Source organism: Bubalus kerabau, chromosome 3 (genome assembly GCF_029407905.1).
Source record: "Bubalus kerabau isolate K-KA32 ecotype Philippines breed swamp buffalo chromosome 3, PCC_UOA_SB_1v2, whole genome shotgun sequence".
In the NCBI taxonomy this organism is placed as follows: domain Eukaryota; kingdom Metazoa; phylum Chordata; class Mammalia; order Artiodactyla; family Bovidae; genus Bubalus; species Bubalus kerabau.
The window spans coordinates 174767427-174793322 of record NC_073626.1 but is presented as its reverse complement, the minus strand read 5'-3'; the positions used below and the strand labels follow the sequence as shown (position 1 = coordinate 174793322).

Here is a 25896-nt window from a genome sequence, read left to right as displayed (position 1 = left end):
GTTTCCATGTCCTGACTGTGGTAAACGCTGTGGCAATGAACATTGGGGTACAAGTGTCTTTTTTAAAAACATTTATTTGTTTATTTTAACTGGAGGCTAATTACTTTACAATACCGTGGTGGTTTTTTGCCGTACATTGACATGAATCAGCTACGGGTGGACATGTGTCCCCCATCCCAAACCCCGCTCCCACCTCCCTTCCCACCCCATCCCTCTGAGTTGTCCCAGTGCACTGGCTTTGAGTGCCCTGTTTCATGCATCGAACTTGGACTGGTCATCTATTTCACGTATGGTAATACACATGTTTCAATGCTATTCTCTCAGATCATCCCACAGAGTCCAAAAGTCTGTTCTTTATATCTGTGTCTCTTTTGCTGTCTCATGTATAGGGTTGTCATTCCCATCTTTCTAAATTCCATATATATGTGTTAATATACTATTTTGGTATTTTTCTTTCTGACTTACTTCACTCTGTATAATAGGCTCCAGTTTCATCCACCTCATTAGAACTGATTCAAATGCATTCTTTTTAATAGCTGAGTAATATTCCATTGTGTATATGTACCACAACTTTCTTACCCATTCATCTGCTGATGGACTTCTAGGTTGCTTCCATGTCCTGGCTATTATAAACAGTGCTGCGATGAACATTGGGGTACACGTGTCTCTTTCAGTTCTGGTTTCCTCAGTGTGTATGCCCAGCAGTGGGATTGCTGGGTCATATGGCAGTTCTATTTCCATTTTTTTAAGGAATCTCCACACTGTTCTCCATAGTGGCTGTACACTGTACCACCAACAGTGTAAGGGGGTTCCCTTTTCTCCACACCCTCTCCAGCATTTATTGTTTGTAGACTTTTTGATAGTAGCCATTCTAACTGGCATGATATGGTACCTCATTGTGGTTTTGATTTGCATTTCTCTGATAATGAGTGATGTTGAGCATCTTTTCATGTGTTTGTTAGCCATCTATGTGTTTTCTTTGGAGAAATGTCTGTTTAGTTCTTTGGCCCATTTTTTGATTGGGTCATTTATTTTTCTGGTATTGAGCTGCATGAGCTGCTTGTATATTTTTGAGATTAATTCTTTGTCAGTTGCTTCATTTGCTACTATTTTCTCTCATTCTGAAAGCTGTCTTTTCACCTTGCTTATAGTTTCCTTTGTTGTGCAAAAGCTTTTAAATTGAATTAGGTGCCATTTGTTTATTTTTGCTTTTATTTCCATTACTCTGGGAGGTGGGTCATAGAGGATCTTGCTGTGACTTATGTCAGAGTGTTTTGCCTATGTTTTCCTATAGGAGTTTTATAGTTTCTGGTCTTACATTTAGATCTCTAATCCATTTTGAGTTTATTTTTGTATGTGGTGTTAGAAAGTGTTCTAGTTTTATTCTTTTACAGGTGGTTAACCAGTTTTCCCAGCACCACTTGTTAAAGAGATTGTCTTTTCTCCATTGTATATTTTTGCCTCCTTTGTCAAAGATAAGTTGTCTGTAGGTGAGTGGATTTATCTCTAGACTTTCTATTTTGTTCCATTGATCTATATTTCTGTCTTTGTGCCAGTACCATACTGTCTTGATGACTGTAGCTTTGTAGTATAGTCTGAAGTCAGGCAGGTTGATTCCTCCAGTTCCATTCTTCTTTCTCAAGATTGCTTTGGCTCTTTGAGGTTTTTTATATTTCCATACAAATTGTGAAATTATTTGTTCTAGTTCTGTGAAAAATACCATTGTTAACTTGATAGGGATTGCATTGAATCTGTAGATTGCTTTGGGTAGTATACCCATTTTCACTATGTTGATTCTTCCAATCCATGAACATGGTATATTTATCCATCTATTTGTGTCATATTTTATTTCTTTATTCAGTGTTTTATAGTTTTCTATATATAGGTTTTTTGTTTCTTTAGGTAGATTTATTCCTAAGTATTAAATGTGTCTTTTTGAATTACAATTTTCTTAGGTTATATGCCCAGTAGTGGGACTGCTGAATCATATGGTAGTTTTATTCCTAGTTTTTTAAAGAATCACCATATTGTTCTCCATAGTGGCTGTATCAGTTTACATTCCCACCAACAGGGCAAGAGGGTTCCCTTTTTTCCCCATCCTCTCCAGCATTTATTGTTTGTAGATTTTTTTTTTTTTGATGATGGCCATTCTGAAGAGTGTGAGGTGATACCTCATTGTAGTTTTGATTTGCATTTCTCTAATAATGAGTGATGTTGAACATTTTTTCATGTGTTTATTGGCCATCTGTATGTCTTCTTTGGAGAAATGTCTATTTAGGTCTAAGATTCTTGATATAAACACATCTGTAAAGTTCCTTTTGCCATATAAGGTAACATTCATAGCTTCTGGGGATTAGGACCTGATATCATTGGTGGCCGTCATTCAGCCTACCCTGCTCAATCGAACAAGATGGTCAATGCACATTTGGTATATTGCATCCTAAGAAAGGGAAGAACAACCGCTCTAGCAGAGAACCCACAGCACAAGATCCTGAAGCTGTAAGAACTGAGAAAACTTGGACAAGGTATATCCAAAGTCCTTCTTCCTCCCTCAAGGCATTGCTCTTTCTGTACCTCTGAAACACTGGCAACTCCTGTCCAGCTTCTTCTGGGGATCAAAATTTTGACTTTTTTTTTGATAACTCCAAGGAACAATTTATAAGTTTGTTACCAAACCACAGAATCTTTTTAAAAATTTTATTGAAGTATAGTTGATTTACAATGTTGTGTTAATTTCAAACAATGCAATCTTGATTTCTACTTATCAATTAATTGAAAAAAAAAGAACTGATTGTTTTTGTTAAGCATGAACTTTGGAGTCAGGAAAGCCTAGATTCAAATCTAGGTTCTGGCACTTACTAGCTGTAAACAGTAATTTTGCCTCTGTGAGGAACCTCAGATGATGTGTTTTGTTTTGTTTGTTTTTTGATCTGTAAAATGGGGATAATAACAGAATCTCTACTGCAAGGTGGTTGTGACAAATAATAAGATAAAGTATATTGTGGTTCTCAAAGTGTGGTTCCCAGACCAGCCACATTTAATCACCTCTGAATTAGCCCCGCTCCTGACATACTGAATCTGCAACTTTTGGAGTGGGACCCAGCAGTCTCTGTTGCAAGAGGCCTTCCAGAGGAGTCTAGTATAGATTGAATTTGAAAGCCACTGATTATATATACCAACCAGGCCCTTTATGCCTAACTACACACACACACACACACACACACACACATTTGTGTTCGTGCTAAGTTGCTTCAGTCATGTTTGACTCTGTGTGACCTTCTGGACTGTAGCCTGCCAGGCTCCTCTGTCCATGGGATTTCGCAGGCAAGAATACTGGAGTGGATTGCCATTATCCTTCTCCAGGGGATATTTCCCACCCAGGGATCAAAGCCACATCTCCTATATTGCAGGAGGATTCTTTTACCACTGAGCCACTTGGGAAGCTCCAATTATATAACATACCATGTATTATATATAATAATCAACATAATTAGTATTATATATTGTATATAATCACAAATATTATAATGTATTGCATATACTGTGCTAGGCATATAGAGTCTGGCACACACCAGTCTCATTATTGTTATCACTATTGCTTACTGTTAACAGCTTCAGCACATTCCCTCTGAGATATTGAGTTGGGGATGTATCTCTTCCTACTCCTATTCTACAAACATTAGGGAGGTCTCCTAATGTGATCACCTAGTGAGACGGGCTTCTAGCCTCTCCTTGCTCACTATTTCTCCAGACAAGTTAAGCCCCCTTGGTCACCCTGCCCATACCTGCATGCCAACTGTATGTGTATTGTGAAGACCTCTCCCTGAATGCCTCTTTTCCAAGGTCCTTCAACTGCACTCAGGTTCTCCTCAGCTGCAGGGCAGCTCTCCAGCCCACCTAAAGTCTGACAGCCCTGAGGCGCAAGGGAGGTTTCCTTCTCCAGTCTGTAACCCGCATTTCTACTTGTCTGCCCAGTGTTTGGCAGCTACTTCACTGGGATGACTCACTCTGGTATGAGGTCAACCAAAACCCCCAAGCCTTTTTCTCAGGAACTGTCTGAGCTCTAGTTGTTCGGATCACTCAGTCCTGGATGTGTGCAATTCATTTCTTAAAAATAGCATTTGCTTTCGAATTACAAAGGTAATATATGCTTGATGCAGTAAGTTAGGAAAACACAGAGGGAAAATAATCACTGGAAATGATTATTTTTAAATGGACTGATTTTCAAAAATGACCCTATATTTTTGTAATCAAGGGGAAAACACCACTGTCAAGCAATTTCCATTTCGAGAGAAAGAAAAAAGAATTGGAGAAAGCAAAACTAATCTGCCATAGGGAAATTGTGAATTCTAACATATATAGATATCTCATCTCATACATAATTCAAATGTATAATAATATAAACTCATCTCCCAGAGACTACCATTGTTAATATTTTTGATATAGCCTCCAGGCCTTTATGTATAACATTCTGTATTTTTAAACTTAAATCTAGGTCTAAACTCAGATATGGACCTGGCTCAGATCCTGGGTTTTGTATTTATTGGTTGTATCACTTTGGACAATTGATTTAAACTCTTGAAGCCTCAATTTTCTCATCTGTAAAATGAAGGTGATAATCTCTACTTCCCAAGATTGTGATAAAGATGAAAATTAATGGAAATAAAGCACATAGTTGTTTTAGTCACTAAGTTGTGTCCCACTCTTTTGCGACCCCACGGACTGCATCCCTCCAGGATCCTCTGTCTATTGGATCTCCCAGACAAAAATATTAGAGTGGGTGGCCATTTCCTTCTTCAGGGGATCTTCCCCACCCAGGGATCAAACTCGCGTCTTCTGTGTTGGCAGGCGGATCCTTTACCTCTGAGCCACCGGGAAAGCCAAAGTACACAGTAAGAGACTGCAAAGAGCTTATATTTGAGTTGTTACTATTGCTAACAACCTAGATAGCATATTCAAAAGCAGAGACATTACTTTGCCAACAAAGGTTCGTCTAGTCAAGGCTATGGTTTTTCCTGTGGTCATGTATGGATGTGAGAGTTGGACTGTGAAGAAGGCTGAGCGCCAAAGAATTGATGCTTTTGAACTGTGGTGTTGGAGAAGACTCTTGAGAGTCCCTTGGACTGCAAGGAGATCCAACCAGTCCATTCTGAAGGAGATCAGCCCTGGGATTTCTTTGGAAGGAATGATGCTAAAGCTGAAACTCCAGTACTTTGGCCACCTCATGCGAAGAGTTGACTCATTGGAAAAGACTCTGATGCTGGGAGGGATTGGGGGCAGGAGGAGAAGGGGACGACAGAGGATGAGATGGCTGGATGGCATCACCGACTCGATGGACGTGAGTCTGAGTGAACTCCGGGAGCTGGTGATGGACAGGGAGGCCTGGCGTGCTGCGATTCATGGGGTCGCAGAGAGTCGGACACGACTGAGCGACTGATCTGATCTGATCTGATCTGACTATTGCTAACTCCACCACTGGCCAGTTGTTGCTCCCTTCCTGATCCAGGTGGGACAGCACCCCTCTCTGTAGCCTCGCCTGGAATGCTCTTACACATGACACTTCTTCACTGTTTCCTTGCTGCCTTGAGCCCATCCTTTACAGTACCAGACACAGGCTGCTGTGCCCCTTGCACGACTAAACTCCTCCAGGTCAGAGATTGTGTTCACCTTGTGCATTGCTGTGTCCCCAGGGTTCAGAAAAAGGCGTGACCCAGTTTGGCTGTCCGGAAGAGTCTAGTGAGAGAATTAGAAGGTTCTGGGGTTAAAAGAATTTGCCGAGGAAGTCCATGAATAAACATCAGGGAGGTTGAATGAAAGAATGAATGTGTGAGTCAGTAACTGCTGGCGACACCTACCAGCCAGACCTTCGTTCTTCTAGGGGGAGCGAAACTTTCGTCTCCCAAGGTGGGCCTCCGCAGGTAAAGGGGCAGAGCTTCGGCCTGGCCCCACCCCTTACACCTGTCGCACCGCTGGGGGTGGAGCCTTTCAAGTCTCAGGTGCTTGGCGTATAGGGGGAGGGGCGGGGACAGGGCTGGAAGGGTCAGGGAGGCCAGCGGGGGCTGGAGGAGCTGCCGGCGCCCAACGCGGGTGGGGTCGGACTCTTTCCACCCACAGAGATCGACGGGTTTCAGCACCCCAGGCTCCCACAGTCTGCGGCCCCACCGGAGGCGTGAAGCTCTGGAAGGGCCGAGAAGCTGAGGCCTTAGGGATGGGCGGCGGCGGCAGGCAGCAGCCCGGGTGTCAGGGTACAAGCCTGGCAGGTACTTCCCGCCGCCAAGTCTGACCCCAGCCAGTTAGTTCACTTGCCCTGTGTTAACTTCGCTAAGTCAAGTCTCCTTTCCTGCTCCGGTTTTCCCAATCCAGGGGGCTTCCACTTTGGAAACGACGGGTGAGGCTTGGCTCTTTCCCCGGCAACTTCCAAAAAAGTCTGCGAAAGCTAAACAAAACTCAGAACCTGATACTCTGCTGATACACTACCGAGCAGACCCTTAGGAGGAACAAATTGCTCAGTCAGACGGAAAAGTCGTTATTACTCAGAGCTCCTTCCTGCTTTCACTTTCCTTACCTGGAAAAGGGCCATTGGTAATAACTGTTCCGCTGCTGCGGGTTGGCTGGGAGGATTAAGTGAGCTCTTGTGTGTGTGAGGCCTTTGCAACCTTGGGAGCGTGTGACTCTTCCTCTCAGAGAGGGGCTAGCTTCAGGCCCCGCCCAGCCTGGGGCCAACCCGGCACACACCCTCTGTGGCCGTGGCAGAGGTAAGAGGGCCTCCTGGGACATTCCTGAGCCCAGCCTGGCTTCAGCCTGAGAAGCTAGTCCCTCTGTGTTGAGAAGAGCCTGGCTGGCCTCAGGGCCTGTGGGGAAGGGAGTTTTTAGAGAAGGAAATGGTTGTGGTGAGACAGGATGATGGAGCAACTTCTCTCGGGGATCTGAGTGGAAAGCCCCTCGGTCCTGGTGCCCTCTCATGGTGGGATGTGGGGTGAGTGCGGGGGCCGGGCCCATCCTCCTCACCGCCAGAAAGTACCTGGTGTTCGCCAAGTGCTGAGGTAGGGCAACAGCAGGTCTCAGCTGATGGAGTTTGGGGCCAGCCCCTTGCCGTCTCTGGGCCTCAGAATCTTCGTTTCCCCAGAGACGTTTCCCACGGTCACCCAGAGGCTGCTCCCACCACCCCTCGAGCCTCTATCCTGCCACTCTATGGGACAGCCCAGGGAAATAGCCGTTGACCTTAGACCCTGATTTTCTGGGTGACGGGAGGTTGTTTCCTCTCCCTGGGTCTCAGTACGCAGTCAAGTTGCATCTGGTTCCGCAGTGGCATCATCTTGAACCAAAGATACAGCGGCCAAGACAAGTATTTTGGAAACTGGGCTTGAGGACTGTAGAAAGGCCTGGTTCTGTGGAGAGATGAAAAAACACTCAGCATGTTTGGAGGGCTTGATCACTATTTACTGAATAGCTTGGAAAAGACCCAACCTTCCTGTGTTTCTACTTCCTCATGGGCAAAATGGGGACCTTCCCCTCTGGGCCTCTTATTCTTTCTCTGTAAGGTAGGAGGGGGATGGGCTCCAAGTGATTCTCTTCTTCCCAGCTGTGACCCCAGGCACACACTTCACTTCCCTGTGTTAGTTTCTTCATCGGCCCAGTGGGCATTTACCCCGCCCCTCAGAGTGGGGAGGGGTAAATATGGTGAAAAGGGAAGAAATATGGTGAACAGGGAAGAAAGTGGACACTGATGTGGGCACAGTCTGGCTTCATTTCCCCTACTCCCTGAGGAATCTGGCGGTGCTGTTTCCATGGTGCTTACTGGGAGTGACCTTTTTTTTTTTTAAGAATTAAAAAAATTATATATTTGGCTGTACCACTTCTTAGTTGCAGCACGCATAATCTTTTATCTTTGTTGTGGCATGTGAATGCTTTCTTAGTTGCAGCATGTGGGATCTAGTTTCCTGACCAGGGATTGAACCCAAGCGCCCTGCATTGGGAGCTTGGACTCTTAGCCACTGGACCACCAGGGAAGGTCCTGGAAGTGACCTCTGGAATCATCTCTCTGAGGATCTGTTACAGACCTGCAGTGGCTCTCCACTGCCAGAAAGGAATCAAGGACCAATCTCAGCCTCCATTCCAAACCTCCTCCCACTCATACCTAATTCTTCCTGCTCTCCAAGACATACCAACAGCCTTCCCCAAACAAACCTTTTACTTTTCCTTCTCCAGACCTTTACTCATAATTTCAGGGTCCCCGCTGTGCTTGTCATCTTCCCTTTAGATTTGCACTTCTTCCAGCTGTCCTTCAAATTAGGGAAGGATACCCCCATGTACCCAGGAGCTGAAGCCTGGAACCTGTCATGTTTTATCCTCCACTTCTTTTCTCTCACCACCCACCTTTATACTAGCCCCAGCCCATGAAGATTCTGTTCTCTGTGTCTCTCGTAGGTACCCCAGGACCTTGTGGGACATGTGGGGACATTACTGAATAGCCGGCACACACACCTTTTCTATTCTAGGCCCTGTGCTCACTTTGGAGGTACAGAGGTGGGTGCATCTTTATTCCTTAGGGGTTCCAGGCTGGTGGGGAGAGAGTCACGTAACCGCTCTCTTGGACTTGCCTCTTCTGTTCCTTTACCATCTGAGCCTCTACACGGTAGAACACAGTGAGACCTATAAACATGGGTTGACAAGAACTGAATTGGCTCAGTGGGGAAGCCCGTTGGATCTCTGTTTTGCCATCTGCATAATGGTGTGGAACTGATTTGAAGAAGGGAAGATTGGGGGCTTTTCCAGTTCCAACAATCTTGAAAGCAATGACTCTCTAGGTCAGGGAGCAGGGGGTGGGGAGGGAGACAGAGGCACAGCTGTTTAGACATCTGATGTGAGCAAAGGAGGTCCTGCTCCTGCTGGCCAGTTCCTTTGGAGCCCCAGCCCCCTTGTCCTCACCTGGTTGCCCAAGAGGGCATGGAACCCTTTGTAAAGCCTTGCCTAAAACAGAGAAGCTGTTGTTTAGTCCTTCCCCAAGCCCCGCTTGGTTATCTCTGGCTGGCCCATGGCCTGACCTGGCTGGTAACTGGCTGCTTCTTTCCAGCTGGCATGAGGCTGGATATCAGGCTGGGAAAGGAGAGCCCTGGATCTCTGCCCATAGGCTGCTGTGGCAATGTGTTCTCGAGTCAGATAGTCCTGGGATCGAACCTGAGCCCTACCACTATTTAGCTATGAGGGTGTGATAATTTTATGTGCCAATTTGACTGGATCACAGGGTGTCCAGATAGCTCCAGACTTGGACTAGAATTAAACCATTAGCTCCCCTGGGCCTCCAGTTTGCTGATTCACCCTGCAGATCCTGGGACATACTGGCCTTCATAACTGCACAAGCCAATTCTTTGCAAAAAAAATCTCCTATATATGCGTGTGTGTGCTAAGTCACTTCAGTAGTGTCTGATTCTTTGCAACCCCATGGACTGTAGCCCACCAGGCTCCTCTGTCCATGGGATTCTCCAGGCAAGAATACTGGAGTGGGTTGCTATGCCCTCCTCCAGGGCATCTTCCCGACCCAGGGATTAAATTTGCATCTCTTTATATATCCTGCATTGGCAGGGGGGTTCTTTACAACTAGTATCACCTGGAGAGCCCCATATATGTGTGTGTGTGTGTATGTATATATATACACACACTTATAATAAATCTTTATAGATATAAGTATACATATTTACATATAAAAATATAAGTGTGGCAATATACATATCTCCTATTAGTTCTGTTTTCCTGACTAATACTGAGGCTTTGAGCAATTTGCTTCCTTACTCTAAGTCTCTATTTTGAAACTTGTGAAGAATCGAAATAAACATTTCTTGCTTAAGTACCACTTCCCTACTTTAGAAGTTTTGTTATTTACTGAAAAGAACTCCAAATCTTCTTGGTAAGCTTTTTAGCACTGTTTGCCCTGCCGTGACTCCCTTGGACTGCAAGGAGATCCAACCAGTCCATCCTAAAGGAGATCAGTCCTGGGTGTTCATTGGAAGAATTGGAAGATGCTGAAGCTGAAACTCCAAACTTTGGTACTTTGGCCACCTCAGGCGAAGAGTTGACTCACTGGAAAAGACCCTGATGCTGGGAGGGATTGGGGGCAGGAGGAGAAGGGGATGACAGAGGATGAGATGGCTGGATGGCATCACCAACTCGATGGACATGAGTTTGAGTAAACTCTGGGAATTGGTAATGGACAGGGAGGCCTGGTGTGCTGCAATTCATGGGGTCGCAAAGAGTCGGACACGACTGAGCGACTGAACTGAACTGAACGGAACTGACTGCCTTGCCAGGACTCATTTGCCCATCCCTGACTGGACTCTCTGGCTCTAGCTGGATGCCATTCCCTCTCCAGGCCCCCTGCCTTTGCACCAGCTGTTCCTGCCTTTGAAATGCACATATTCTCTTTTGTCTACTTGGTAAACTCTCACACCTCTCTCAGGGCCCATCTCCAAGGCATCCTCCTCTCAAGACCTTCTCTTTCTCCCTCAGGAGTTGTCTGTACCCTCATAGCGCCCGGCACACCCTGTGGCCGTCACACTAACCATGCCATGTTGTTCTGTGTGTCTGTCTACCCAGACTGTGAACCCCTCAGAGGCATGATGTTAAACCACTCATCTCTGTACCAAACAGGTGGTATTTTCCCCTTGTTTGTGTCAGTTCAACGTTTTTCAGTTTACCAACTACTTTCAGATCCATGATTTTACTTATTTATTTGGCTGTGTTGGGTCTTCGTTGCAGCATGCAGGATCTTTAGTTGTGGCATGTGGGCTCTAGTTCCCTGACCAGGGATTGGACCCAGGCCTCTTGCATCGGGAATGCAGCTTCTTAGCCACTGGACTACCAGGGAGGTCCCAGACCCACGATTTCACTTAAACTCCTAGCAAAGCAGGGAAGGAGACAGAGTCAGGATGAAGGTCTCCAGTTCATCCCACCTCCCCAGACAAGGCTTTTTCAGAAAGGAGTGGGGAGTAGGGGCTGGTTATTTGGCTTCTAAGGCCTGCTGCTCAGCAGGAGTTGGAAAGGCAGGGCCAGTTGGATGGTGGTGGTGGGGGGAGGGTGCAAGGGCAGATGGAGGCCCTAGGACAGGATAAGGTCTGATTCCAGATGTGTGCTTCTCTAAGGGGATTTGGATTTAATTTCTCCATCTTCAGTCTCTTTGGCGCCATAAGATGAAGCTCTGAGGGCCAGTGTGGAGCATAAGACCATCAAGGAGTGCGTGCTCTGGGGATGAAAAGAACTGAAGCAACTCCATAGATACACAGCAAATATATGCAAACACTTCAACTGTTACCATGATTCTGACAAGTGATCTGTTATTGTTTGAACCCCGTCACCAGGGTCCACAGTATTCAAAGACTCCTCATTAAAACCCCAAAAGATCCATCTGTAATGGTCTAGAAGTCTTCCCACTGGGACCCAGAGGCCCCTGAATGGGGATGATATCCCCTTGGGATCCAAAGATACTCATCCCTCTTCAGGGCTTGAGGGCCCTGTGCTCCAGGGCTTAGAGCTTACTACAGTTTACAGGTCTTTCTGAAGGTGGTGCCTGCGTGCCCTAGAGGCCTGTCCAGCTCTTGCTTACACTCCATTTCATTCAGCAGCAGTTCCGTTTGAAACATCAAGGGCAGAAAGAATCATGGTCCAAGTGTTTGCTCTGAGCTCAGGGCTATCAGTAAGGGAGGTTCCTGGGCATGCTAAGCCCAGGAACATGGGCTTAGCATGGGGCTGCCCCAGAGCTGAAAATATTTCTTAGCAGCTCTCATGTCCCTCAAGGAAGTTGTTTTCCAGGAAAGCCCCTTGGGTGTCTGTCATTCCAGGGATGGTCTGGTCCAAGGCAAAGCTGGGAAAGACAGCATAGAATTTCCTCCATGATCTCATCGGGTATCTCAGAGCCCAGACATGTGGGTTCTTGCCCTAGATCTGACTCGCTGTGTGGACTTGGGTGAGTCACTTGGACTTCCTAGGTTTCAGCTTGCCTCTAAATGGGCAGGTGGGCCCTACCTCAGGGAGGATCCAGCAAGATCAAAGATATGGAAATTCTTTACTGGTGACATCTGAATAATTAGAGAAAAATCCTAATGGGAGGAGGACTGTGAGGCAGTGGACCTGGAGTCAAATCCCCTTTGTGAACAGAGGACCTGGGACAAGTCATTTGGGACTTGGTAACATTCTCCCCACTCCTGCTTCAATGAGTAAGCCAGCAACTCTGCATCCTCAGGCTCAGACTGCAACATTACCTTCTCAGGAATGCCTTCTCTGTCTGCCCGGAGAGGTCAGTTCCCTCTTATAAAGTTCTCCAGCTACATGTATTTTTCATTTATTTATTAATTTATTTTAAAAATTTTGAATTAATTTTATTATTTTTTGTTGCAAAAATTTTTTCACTATGTTTTTTTAATCAGAGGATAATTGCTTTACACTGTTGTGTTGATTTCTGCCATACGACAACTCAAATCAGTAATAATTATATATATCCCCTTCCTCTCGAGCCTTCCTCCCCCTTCCCATCCCACCCTTGAATTAATTTTTAAAATTGGATTATGGTTGCTTTACAATATTGCGTTAGTTTCTGCTGTATAGCACAATGAGTCAGTTATACATACAGGTATATCCACTTTTTTTTAAAGGTTCTGTTCCCATATACGTCACTACAGAATATTGAAGAGAGTTCCCTGTGCTATTCAGTAGGTTTCTATTAGTTATCTGTTCTATATATAGTAGTGTGTGTATGTCAGTCCCGATGTCCCAGTTTATCCCTCCCGTTCCCCTCTGGTAACCACAGATTTGTTTTCTACATCTGGGACTCAACTTCTGTTTTGTAAATAAGTTCACTTGCATCATTTTTAAAGATTCTATGTATAAGTGGATATTATATGATAGTTGTCTTTCTCTGACTTACTTCACTTACTATGGCAATTTCTAGGTCCATCCATGTTGTTACAAATGGCATTATTTTCATTCTTTTTTTATGGCTGATGTGTTTTTCTAAACAACCGAAACAACAGTAAATAATTAATTATCAGCATGCTCCCCCGTTTAGCATTTGTTCTCCCAGCCAGACTGTGAGCTCCTTGCAGGCATCCTGTCTGGCTCCTTCTCCAGAGATTAACATGGGGACTGACCACAGGTGCTTAAAACTGTTTCTGCACCACCTGGCGGCTTTGAGCCTCAGCTGCCTCACTGGACTGCCAAGGAAACCTAAAGATAGAGGATGAAGCTCCCAAGGATGAGGTGCTTGAGATAATTGGGCTGCTTTGTGAAGGGCTTTGTCTGAGATTGGAGGGGATGGAGTGCCCTGAACAGGAGGGCAGGGTGACTTTTGGCCTTGGAAGGGAGGAACCGGCCACCTGGGGTTCCAGAGGCTCCCTCCCAGCTGCCCACGAGGCCTGTGTGTGGGCTCTGCTCCTGGCCGAGGAGTCTTCAGCTGCGCCTTGGCAGCTGGGACTCAGTGCGGCCCCATGCTGCCTCCCACCTGCCCCTTCAGCCCCATTTCCTTGAACACATACACACTCCCCTCCCCACCACCTGCCACATGATGCTCACCTTTTCCTCAACGGACCAGTCTTTTCTGCCTCCAGGCCTTTGCACAGGTTGTTGCCTCAATAGGAACGCACCCCACCCCCTTCTCGACCTGGAAGATGCAAGGCACAGTGCAGTTCCCTGTTCTTCCTATTTGGAGGCCCTCCCAGTCTCTGCGGGCAGAGCCACCTGCTCCCTCCTTGGAGCCCCACAGGCCCCCTTAGGTATCCTTCTCTCTGTGCAATACAGTACCTACCACACTGGGCTGCAATTGATTTTACTGTCTGTCCCCCAGTCCCACAACTAACTGGGAACCGCTTGGAGGCAGGAGTCAGCTCAGCCCTGCTCTGTGGCCTCAGTACAAAGCACAGGGCCTGGCACTAAGGAGAGATCCTAAGTAACATGAGGGTCAGCTTTCCTGGCAGAAGAGATGACTCTGTGGTACTCCCAGTGCCCTGCCCATCACAGGCCACGTAAGGAAGGGGCAAGTTTTACTCATTCACCTTCTAGGAAACTGAGGCCCATGGAGGGGTAGGGATTTGCCTAAGATTCCATAGCACATCAGTGACCAAGCTGGGCTCCTAATGCTGGGTCCAACGCTATGGGCTCTAGCAGCCTTGTACAGTGTCCTGGCTTTAAGCCAGGGTGTCTGGAGGCCCCTGGGGCCCAGGCCCCGCAGCTGCCCAGGCCATACTGGCTCAGCCGTTCTGGCTGGGCTGTCGGCCAACTGCAGCACGAGGCTCTGGATGCCTCTGCCAAAGGTCACTGTCAGCAGTTTGGGGAGGTGGCCAGGTCACTTCCCTCTGAGTGGCTTGGATACAGCAAGGCCTGGAGCACTGTCTCCACTGGACTCTGGGTTCTGGGGATGGCCTTCCAGCTGGACAGTATCCTCCTTGCCGGCCTGATTAGAACTTGATTAAACCTGAGGTAAGAGTCCAAAGTTGAATATGCACTCGGCAAACCTCATTAGCATAGCATTATTATTATTGCTGTGATGCTAGTGAGAACCCATATAGCACAGAAACTGAAAGCACAGGCCCTGAAGTGTGCCACCATGGTGCAAATCCAGGCTTCACCACTTACAAGTAAAGCAAGGTACTTAAATTCTTTACACCTGTTTTTCAGTCGAAAGAGGGTCCTGGAAGAATGGGATCTGTATAAGGTAATTAGCATGGAGCCAAACAGAGTGATGACTGAGTGTTAACAGTATTGAGTGGCCCAAATCCCTGGACTAACAGAGCAGCTTCCTATCGGGCTTCTGTATCCCCTCTCCCCTCTACATTGAAATGCAAACGGGGACTTCCCTGGCTGGGGCCCAGTGGTTAAGACTCCACGCTCTCAGTGCAGGGGGCCCAGGTTTGATCCCTAGTCAGGGAACTAAGATCTTGAATGCCTCGCTCTGGGGCCTAAAAAACAGAATCCCTCAAACTGACCATGTCACTCTGTTCGTGTTTGAAGATCTTCAATAACTGGCTCTAGGTGTGTATGTGTCTAAACTCCTTGACATGAGGGTGAGGTCTGCTGCTCCTTGGCCCCGGCCTGCCTCCCTAGCCTCATCTCCCATATTCACCCCTCCCACCCCACCCCCCACCACCAGCCATTCCTCTCAGGCTCCAGCCATGAGGAATACTTTGCTGTCCCTGGAGCATGCTATCCTTTTTCATGTCTCTGTGCCTTGTATATGTTTTCCCTTCTCTCACCACCCAGAAAACTCCTGCTTTGCTTTCAAGGCCCAGCTTCATGTTGGCTACTGCAAGTCTTCTCCAGTGCACCCAAAGTTGCAGGTATCCCCTGCTTTTCAAAAGTTTGCTTTCCACCACTTTGTTTATAGAAGACCCACATTAGTACCTGTTTTTGCTAACCAAGAGGAATCCGAAGGGGATTTTCACTTTTACAAAACAAGGCAAAAAGCAAAAACAACATTCAGCGTTTGAGCGTTTGTTCTGCAGCCAGCTGTAGAGGTAGTGTGCATCCAGAGCAGAGCAGAGTGGCACGGAGAAGCTCCTTCCCCGGGAACCCCACTCAGCGTCTCAGCATCAAGCTGCCATAGCTTTCACCTGTGTCTGTGAGCATCTGTGCTCTATCTTGTGCGTTCTTGTGTCCTGAGATAACTGCTTCTTTGCCTTATGCCATTTTGGCTTATGAAAGGTTGCAGTGGAAAACCCCGATTTCAGATATCAGGGGAAACCTATAATTGCTCTCACTTGTTTTCCCACCATATCACCCAATGCTATAATTACCTGTTAACGTGTGTTTCTCCCTAGACGGTACCCTGTGCTTCTTGCATCCTCTATGCCTTGCTCAGTGCCAGCAGGCCAGAGGCAGAAGCCCAATGTTGGCCGAAGAAGTGGACTTTGAACCATCCACCCAGAAATGCAGCCCTGGGTCAATCCTATGCTGGACACTGGGTAAACATACATTTTGTCTTTGAAGGATCCTCAGTCACTCCTGAACATAGGTTGAGTCCATGTATTTATAAATAAAAAGGTGTCCAGGTGGCTTGTGGGCCCAATCACGTTTCCAGGAGATGAACTGGAGGTTGCCAGGTGGATGTGGAGAGGGAGGGGACTCAAGGAGGACAGACAGGTTGATGTTGATCTCAGGAACCTTTAAGAGGTTCTGTTGTGCCAGAGTGTAAAATACAAGGGGGATATGAAGGTGAATGGGCCTCTGTGTGGCGGGATGGTGAGTCTAGATTTTGCCCTGCAGGTGGGTACACCTCCCTTGCCCCTTGTTCTAGGAGCTCTTGGCCTGGAGATGAGTTTCTAGTGCATTTCTTTGTTTCCTCTGTGAGCAAGGTGGGCTGAGGTAGGAGCTAGCAGGGCCAGGCAGCCCAATTAATAAAACACATTTGACACAAAATCTGTCCCCCACGCTGCCTGGCAAATTTGCACTCATCTTTCAAGGTGTGGCTCAGATGTCCCTTCCTCTGAGGTCTTCCCTGATCCACCTAGGCTAAGCTGGTCACCCCCTGCTGTGCTCTTACTGCTCCCTCCACATGTCTCTGATTTTACATCTGTCTCCTCTACTAGACTGGGAGGTCCTTGAAGGCAAGCAATCTCATTTGTTTCTTGGTGCCCAGAGCCCAGTACAAAGAGTAAATATACTGAATCAATAAATGTGTTTATTTTGCAGATGAGGAAACCGAGGCTCACAGAATGTGAATGATACATATTAATAAAAGCTGCCTAGTAAGGGGCAGAACCAGGACCAAGCCCAGGTGTTGGGAGTCCATCCAGTGGGAACAGAAGGTATGATTTCAGACAGCTGTGCTCAGAGCTTGGTGAACTTTCAAAGGCATCATGCCTTGGTTCTGATCCCCGCTGCCCAGACAATGGCACAGCTGAGCAAGGAGGGGAGAAACATATATTGAGCACCTACTGTGTGAAGACCTAGCATAGGACACTCTCACATATGGGATTCTGTTTAATTCTGAAGAAGGCATCACTGTCCCCATAGTACAGAGGAGGAAGCTGAAACACACAGGACTAAAGTGACTTGTCCACCATCCCCCAGCCAGGGAGACACAGAAGATGCGGAGTCAGGGGCTCATATGATCAGGAGCAGGGGTTGGGTGGCGGCTCTCAAAAGGGGATGACTTAGTATATCTTTTGGATGGGGGGGAGCCCAGTTGTGTGATTGTGCCATCCAGCCCTGGGAGCACCTCCACCCCAGAGACAAAGGACCTTGCATTCTGGGTGTCTGCCCAGGGCTGTCTGTTATTCCTGCTGCCTTCTTGGTCTGGCACAGAGCATGTGAGAGACCACACTGCAGCTCCACACCTGTGCCAGCCTGAGGCAGAAGCAGGGAGTCTCAGGGCCCGGCCTTGGTGGCCTCAAGCCAGTGGGGCAGCAACGGGTGGGGCTCTGACCTACAAAGGAGTCATATGAGCCCAAGCCAGTATCTCAAAGGAGGGGACTCTGGCCCACCCCCACCCCAAAGTCATCACAGCGACTTCCTTTTGGTCTCTCAGCTGTTCTGAAGGGAAGATGTATGGACTGGGATGTGGAAGAGGACAGGAGGATTCTGAAGGCCCTGCTGGGAGGGGCTGGTGTCCATAACTTGGATGACGAAAGTCTGCATTTCCTGCAGAATCATCATGTGCCAGGTTCTGTGCTGGAAACTCAAAAGAACTATTTCTCACAACAGCCCTGGGAGGAGGCTCCATTATAACCCCACTATACAGCTGAGGGAAATGAAGCTCAGAGAGGGTAAGTGACTTGCCCAAGTCACACCGCCTGGCACAGAGAAACTGGGATCTGAGTTCAATCTGGTTCCAGAGCTAATAATGCTCTTCAAGCCATATCGTTTTCGAATCCCAGGATCCTGAGTTCTAGACTCAACTGGTTCCTTGGGAAAGTCCCAACCTCTCTGGCCTATTTCTTTTCCTATAAAGCGAGAGGATTAGATAAGGTAAAGCTGAGGGCTCTAACAATCTGTGTCTTTGATATCCCTCCAGTCCTCAGAAGAGGAGGTCACCATGGCAACCATAAAGGGCAGTTCACTGTGTCAAGCCCCCAAATACAAAGGTGAAGTGCAGTTTTTGCGAGGACCTCACAGAAGTCTAGTGAGAACAGTCTCATGCAGTTCACACGGGCTAGGTGTTACAATGTAATATGGAGCTCAGGCCGTGAAGGAGTAGGGTTTAGAGAGGGATGGGGAGAAGGAATTCCAGGTGGAGAAGACAGCATGAACACAGGCTGGGAGAGGAAACTCTGGAGCCTCGCTTCACACTCTTAACTCCCTCTGTGATGATCTCTGAGGTCAGGCCACTCCACTAGTGCACACACGCCTCAGGTGGCCTCGGCCCTCTTCACTCACTAGCATCGTGGCTCCAGAGCCAGAAAGGCTGGGTCCAAGGCCCAACGTCAACAATTACCATGTGTCCTCTGGGTTTCAGATTGTCACCTGTAAAATGGAGACAATGAAGATACTAAACTTGCAGGTTGTTGTGGTGATTAATTGAGAAAATGCCTAAAGAGGGGTTAGCATGCCGTCTGGCACATGGAAACGCTCATGACATCTTCATAAGAGGTCCTTCCCTCCTCTTCACTGCCCCCCAGCCCACAACTCTCCATTGCCTAAATCGTTCATCTCAGGTCTTAGTTCAGGCTCTTCTCCTCCTCCGTGAAGCTTCCCTTCTCCGGCTGCTGCAGCCCTCGCTCACTGCCTTCCCTTAACTCTTGCAGCCTATGTCTATTCCACACAACTCAGCAACTGAGTCAGATGACTGTTTGTTACCTCTCCAGGACCTAGACTGCTTTTGCCTTCTCAAAAATCTCAGTTTCCACTGGGGTTCCACATGATTTCAGGAAAGCTGATTCTACTCCCTCCTGCACTTGTTCTAATGGTAGGGCACATGATCTAAGCTAAGCCAATAAATAACCCCTCCCACTAATGGCCAGTTCACAAGTGATCAGATGATCTTTGTGAAGAACCGCATCAAACGCGAAGAGCTGACTCATTGGAAAAGACCCCGATGCTGGCCAAGATTAAAGGCAAAAGGAGAAGAGGGTGGCAGAGGATGAGATGGTTAGATAGCATCACTGACTCAATGGACATGAATTTGAGCAAACTCCAGGAGACAGTGAAGGACAGGGAAGCCTGGTGTGCTGCAGCCCATGGGGTCACAGAGTTGGACATGACTTAGCAACTGAACAACAGATGATCTTAGTCCACAGGGAATCCTGCTGGGAACTCGTGGATACAGTCCCTCTCTGGCTCCAGATGGCACCGAGTGTAGAGGTGAGGTCTGGAACTGCTGCAGTCCTTTTGCTGTCATGAGAGTAGCCAACCTGAGGATGACCCTGAAAGTACAGAGCTAGGGGATTAGCAGAGAAATAGATCAAATCATGCCTTCCAGCCTCCACTAGACTTTTCAGCTGCATGAGCCAACAAATTTCCTTTTCAAAGCCAGTGTGCTGTTATTTGCAACTAAAATCATTGATTCAAACACTATCTATTAATAAACTACTTTTACAAAGAGATGTATTTTCTTCACTACATATTGATTAGGCCCCTGCTACATATCAAGTTCGGAGAAGGCAATGGCACCCCACTGCAGTACTCTTGCCTGGAAAATCCCATGGACAGAGGAGCCTGGAAGGCTGCAGTCCATGGGGTCGCTGAGGGTTGGACACGACTGAGTGACTTCAGTTTCACTTTTCACTTTCATGCATTGGAGAAGGAAATGGCAACCCACTCCAGTGTTCTTGCCTGGAGAATCCCAGGGACGGGGGAGCCTGGTGGGCTGCCGTCTGTGGGGTCGCACAGAGTCGGACATGACTGAAATGACTTAGCAGCACATATCAAGTTCTATGCTACGTGTTGGGGATTTAACAATAAACAGTATTGATGTGGACCTATCCTCCTCAAGTTTATAGTTTAGTGGAAAGAATCAGGAATTTAAGCAACTGCTTTGGGACCTGACTCTGATGTTGTATTTATTTTTAACCTGCTTAACATGCAACCCCACTCCCTTGGACAACAGAACTCTGTCTTTTCTTTGGACACCATATAAATGCCTGGTCAGCTGACCTAGGTCTGGCTATCTGGCATAGTCCATGACTCTGCCCACAGTGACTGAATCAGTAATGGGCATTAGGGTCAACTCTGGGGCTGCAGACTTTAAAAACAGTTCCAATACTTCTGCAGGGGTCACCCAACTGGAGAAACGTAAGCCTGGGGTTTCCTTGAGTTGAGAGAATGCTAAGACTAGTTGTGAAAGTTGGTAGCAATAAAATTCTTTGATTTTACTCATTCATTCAACCAGAATTCAGTGCCCCCACCCAAGCTTCAAGACTGGGGAAAAGGAGATGAAGAAGACACGGCCCCGAGGTCAGTCTAAAGAGGACAAATGAATAAATAATCACAACACAGCCTAGCCATACTAGGAGTAACCAGAGAGACACCACCTCAGCCTGAAGGCATTAGCTTTCTGTTTTTAAGTATGCGATAATTATACACAGAAAAATTAGAAGACCCAAGAAAGCTTTTTAAAAACTCCATAGTTTCAACACTCAGCTATGATCACAGTTAAAATACTTTCATCTGTAACCTCCCATGCTTTTTCTGTGTGTATAAACCTTAAAAAAACAAAAAAAAAACCCTAAATGCAATGTAATATATTGGGTTGGATCCTGGAACAGAAAGAAAGGACATTAGTGGAAAAACTGGTGAAAACCAAATAAAGTCAGAGTCTAATAATGTACCCACGTTTGTACCATGGTTATGTAAGATGTTAACATTTGGAGAAGCTAGGTGAAGTGTATGCAGAAACTCTCTGTACTATCTTTGGAATCTTCCTGTAAACTTAAAATTATTACAAATCAAATGTTTACTTTAAAAAATGGACCCATTCTCTATTGTTTAATAGCCTTTGTTTATTCACTCAATAGTTTATCATGAAATTTTTTTGTCTTGGAATGATAATGATAGCATTCTGTTTCATCCCTTGAATGAATCATAGCCTATCCCCCCTATTGTTGGAAATTTAGGTTGTTTCCAATTCTTACCCTGTCATACAAATGCTGTGAACACTTAGTCATTTCCTTCGGATATTTAACAAAGTGGAATTGCTGAGGTGGAGCTGCCAGCTAGGGAACACATACCGAGCACCACGGGCTCTAACACTGTTCACAAGTGTCTGATATACATAAACTTGGTCGCGCCAAACACAAGGGGGAGGCACCACTCTCATTCCTTTAGGGCATTTTCAAAGGCTTTCAAAGGATGAGCCAACAAATTCTCAGCACTCTTTCAGCCCAGTCCAGCACCTCCCTGGTACCCCTGCCGTGGACGCACACAGACCTCTCTTGCTCTTTTGCACTCCTTCTCATTCTGGCTTCCAGGAGGGCAGTTCCTGCAGGCAGCCAACAGGTGGTCCGTGGAATAAAGGCAGGTACCAGGGGTGGTTTCGGCAAACACTCCAGTGTCAAGCAGCCTTTCCTGGTTTGGTGTGGTAGCCATGGCGGGTGGAGGTAGCACTGGGGAGTAGGAAAGGGTTAAGACAGACATTCTGAAATACACCTGGTGGCTATGGTAATATCCTTTTATCCTCAGCAAGTGGCCATGGGAAAGGAGAAAAAAAGGGTCATTTATTGGGCAGCTGCTATATTTCACATTGACTCTGCCCACCCATAGACAAGTGCTATGATCCTCATTTTACAGTAAGTTTGTTGAGGCTTCACAACGAAGTGTCTCCCCAAGGCACACAAGGGAGCTACAGTCAGTGCCAAGATCTAATAACAGGTCATCTTCGTCACCCCCAACCCAGGCCCACAACCACTAGGCACATGACTGAACACTGAGCTACAGTAAGACAGGGGTTTCTCCCTCTTCCGAGGGACTGCTGTGTCCCACAGCAGATAATCACACAATTCACGGTCAAAGCACCCATGCGGAGAGTTTGGGGGAAGCAGAAAGAAGGGTGGCCTCTGGTTGAGCTTCAGTGGGCCCTCAAGCCTACATGTACATGCCCCTGTGCTCTTCTGCGTTCCTGACATTGCTTTTACAAAAAACAATATTTATTATTTATTTGGCTGTGCTGGGTCTTAGTTGCAGCATGCAGAATCTTTTATATACATCTCGGCACGTGGGATCTTGAGCTGTGGCATACAAACTCTTAGTTGCGGTACATGGGATCTAGCTCCGTGACCAGGGATCGAACCTGGGTCCCCTGCACTGGGAGTGCAGTGTCTTAGCCACTGGACCACCAGGGAAATCCCTCAACATTACTCTTGAGCTGAAAACCTTCTCTTCTCTGTGCTTGGTTTCAAGCATATTTCTAACCAGTTGCAGATTTCCCCAAAATTCTAGAGGCTCACTAGGTAAAAGCTGCCAGGAAGTGCCAGCGGCCTCCGTACCTCCCCGTGGGCCATGACCCCTGTCTGGAGTGCCCATCCTCCCTCCACGGACCCACCCCAACCCACCTCCTCCATGAAGCTACCCGCTTCTCTGCAGTCTGACTTCCTGCACCACATAATTAGCACTTTTTCCACATCCCATTTCTTTTCCAAAACAGACTCAAGGCAGTTTACAACACACATGGGGGCACAGAACACTAAAATTACAAAAGCAGAGTTTGGGTGAGGTGGAGTAAGAATCTCATTAAGAAACCGTGGCAGAGGAAAGCATAGCAAGTGAACATTAAGGGAGCTTTCTTACAGCGGGCAAAAAGGAAACAGTAGAAAATGAAGCATTCCTTTATCTAACTGAAGAGTGCAGACCAGCTAAGTAGGAAGCAAAACGATCTCCTAGCTCCAAGCTCAGAGAGGTTTGCCCTCAAAGTCTTTATCTAAGGGACCCCATACAGAGTAGTCATTTGCTATGCAGCAATGTTACCCTCAAAGTGCAGCTCTATTTAGCCTAAGTTACCAGCATAGGGTGGGGGGCCTAAGTCTTGTCTTGTCTTTGCTCTCTGACACCTGTCTTTCTCCTCCCTTCTGCTCTCTACTTGGGGGCACCTCATCCAGACTGGGTACCCTGGATGACTCCAAACACAGAGCCGCCACATTCCCAAGACATCAGCAGGGCAATGCTCCCTCTGGGGTGTGAGAGCCATGAGACGTGCGAAGCTGCAGCCGGAGAGGAAAGACTGCGAGGCAGAACCTCCTGTTGCCACCCTTCCCAGAAGCAGGGGTTATTCCAAGAGCTTTGCAAATCCAACACACTAGCACCTTTGTGCCCATAACAAGGAAGCAAGCAAGAAAAACAACACAGACAACAACTTTACCCTGAAGTGGCACTCCTGACCCAGGCCCTTCGCTGGGACAGAGCAAACCTACTTAGCTTTCTTCTCTGTTCATCCAGGCTTCTCTGTATCGCAGGTGCCTTCAGAATCTGTCTTCCAGAAAAATGTCAAAGCAATTGGCACAATGGTGTTGCATGGAGTCACAGACCAGGCTTAGCCATTCATAGGTATATGAGCCTCAAAATGCATACATATGAGATAATGATAGTACTTACTTCCACATGGTCATTGAGAATAAATGAGATAATATATACAGAACCTACGAAACAGTAAGCATGAAATATGTTAATCTACTATTAATTATGAATATACAAAAATACAGAATTCTACATACAATTTCAGGCGTCCATAGACTTCTAGGAGATCTTCAGGTTAAGAATTCTTGCAAATTAAATGTCCATCAATGGATGACTAGATAAAAAGGATTGGTACACATACATAATGGAATACGACTCAGACATAAAAAGAATGAAATAACGCCATTTGCAGCAACATGGATGCCACTACAGATTATCATAATAAGTAAAGCAGGAAAGAGAAAGACAAATACCTTATGAAATCATTTATGTGTGGAATCTAAAACATGGCACAAATGAAGCTATCTACAGAACAGAAACAGACACACAAACACAGAGATCAGACTTGTGGTGGCCAAGAGGGGGAGAGGGTGGGGAGGGAAGGACGGGGAGTTTGGGATTAGCAGATGTAAACTATCATATATAGGATGGATAAACAACAAGGTGTTACTCGATAGTACAGGGAATTATCCAATCTCCTGGGATAAACCATAACAGAAAAGAATATTAAAAAGAGAATGTGTATATATGTCTGTGTGTGTGTGTGTGTGTGTGTATATATATATATAAAAATATATATAAACAGCCATTTTGTTGTATAGCGGAGATTGGCACATTGTAAGTCAACTATGCTTGTTTTAAAAAAGAAAAAAACAGAAGAACCTTTAGCCTAGCACGGCTGCTGACTCAGGAAGACGACAGCTCTCGCCCACACCCGCGTTTTCGCCGAGCTCCATCAGCGCGCGGCGAGCGCCTGCTGCATGCCCGCCCAAAGTCTTGGTCACCAGTGTCGTCAGCACATGAGGGGTGGAGATCATCCCCATTCAACGGCTAAGGTGCAGTGATTTGCTGGAAGGCTGGTGGTGGAGGAGCTGCTGCTGAAACCTGTCATTTCTGACTCATGTAGCTTCTTCCTGAGAAAAGGCTGGTTAGGCTTCCAGAGGACCGAGCCTGCTCTTCACCCTGCTCCGTCCTGTCTGTGACATTTCGTGCACATGAGATCCTAAACACATACCTTGGGTCCTCAGACTGTCAATGATTTACCCCAAACTGGCTCTGGCGGTGTGGGGCGTCCACGAAAAAGAATCCATCTGGAAGGGCCCTTTCTGCTGCAGTGGCACGGCATCACTGGATCACTTCAGCAGCAAGGTGTCCGAGACTGTGTGAGTCCTGACTCTGCTTACGGTGCCCTCAGGAATGTGACCACTGCTGAGGCCTGGTCTCCTTACCTGAGACAGAAGCACTGACCACCTACGGGGCTTTGCAGGGGCTGGGGAGAGGTCAAGCAAAGTTGTGGGTGTGGGGCTGCTGCACAGCACCTGATGTGTCAGTCTTCCAGCAACGGTGGCGACTCTTACCTCATCCAATCTCGGTTTCCAGAGAGGAGGCCAAGCCCACAGGAGCGAGCAAGAGCTCACCTGGTCTTCTTCCAGTTTATTCTTTCCACTCATACCACGTATCCTCCCAGGCTGCTCTGACAAAGATTTCCCTCAGTTTGTTGCATGATGATCAAGGAACAGAAGAAAATTTTCATGGGGTATTTAAATCCTTTGGGGGATGAATCACGTGAGAATGACCCTGCAGAGGTGCGGGACGTGGTAGAGCAGGAGAGGGAGGAGTTGCAAGAGGGAGGAGTTTGGACACCAGAAACAGGCCTGCCTCTCTCCAGAGCAAGAACGCCTGCCTGGAGCAGGATGGTGCTTCCAGCTCAGCTCCATCTGCTTTCAGCAATAGCAGTCACTCTCAGAAACCCCAGTGCAAAGGCAGCCCATTCAAAGAGCATGAGAGCTTCAGTTTGGACAAATGATTTAAGCTCCTTCTTGCAGGGGAAGAGATGGATTTACAAAGAAGCAACCAAGGGTATTAAAGAGGCAGCTGAAAAGGCAGCCAAAAATCTGGCTTAGGGATTAGAAGCACTGGCTTTCTAGGCTGTGGACAACTGTTTGCTTAATGATCATCCACCCTGGTAGGAAACAGGTTATTTTTCTATGTATCCTTGGATTCAGCTAGCATTTATCCAGTCTGTTATGTGCCAGGTACCAAGTAGAAACCTTCTCCTTATAAACTTCATTAACTGCCAAATGAGTCTGAGAAGGTAGCATCACCAGCCTCTTATTAAAAATTATTTATCAACTTTTGGCTGCGCTGGGTCTTTGTTGCTGCCCGTAGGCTTTCTTCAGTTGCAGAGAGCACAGGCCACTCTCTAGTTGTGTTGTGCTAGCTTCTCACTGTGGTGGCTTCTCTTGTCGAGGAGCACAGGTTCTAGGGCACGTGGCCTTCAGCAGTTGCTGCATGTGGGCTCAACAGTTGCACCTT

At 46.9% G+C, this 25896-nt stretch overlaps 1 protein-coding gene and 1 long non-coding RNA gene across 2 annotated transcripts in view; one reads left to right on the top strand and one right to left on the bottom strand.

The window, feature by feature from the left end:
- Positions 1–8313, bottom strand: part of ZBTB8OS (zinc finger and BTB domain containing 8 opposite strand) — a 305810-nt gene extending 297497 nt beyond the window's left edge. Inside the window, exon 1 of the mRNA XM_055573798.1 lies at positions 8304–8313. The gene's annotated coding sequence lies outside the window, so the exon portion shown is untranslated. The remainder of the gene's footprint in view (positions 1–8303) is intronic.
- A 6557-nt stretch (positions 8314–14870) lies between these two features.
- On the top strand, positions 14871–16761 carry LOC129646886 (uncharacterized). Its single transcript, XR_008712211.1, has 3 exons — positions 14871–15012; positions 15798–15941; positions 16669–16761. It is a non-coding gene; the product is annotated as an uncharacterized LOC129646886 (long non-coding RNA).
- The last annotated feature ends 9135 nt before the right edge of the window (positions 16762–25896 follow it).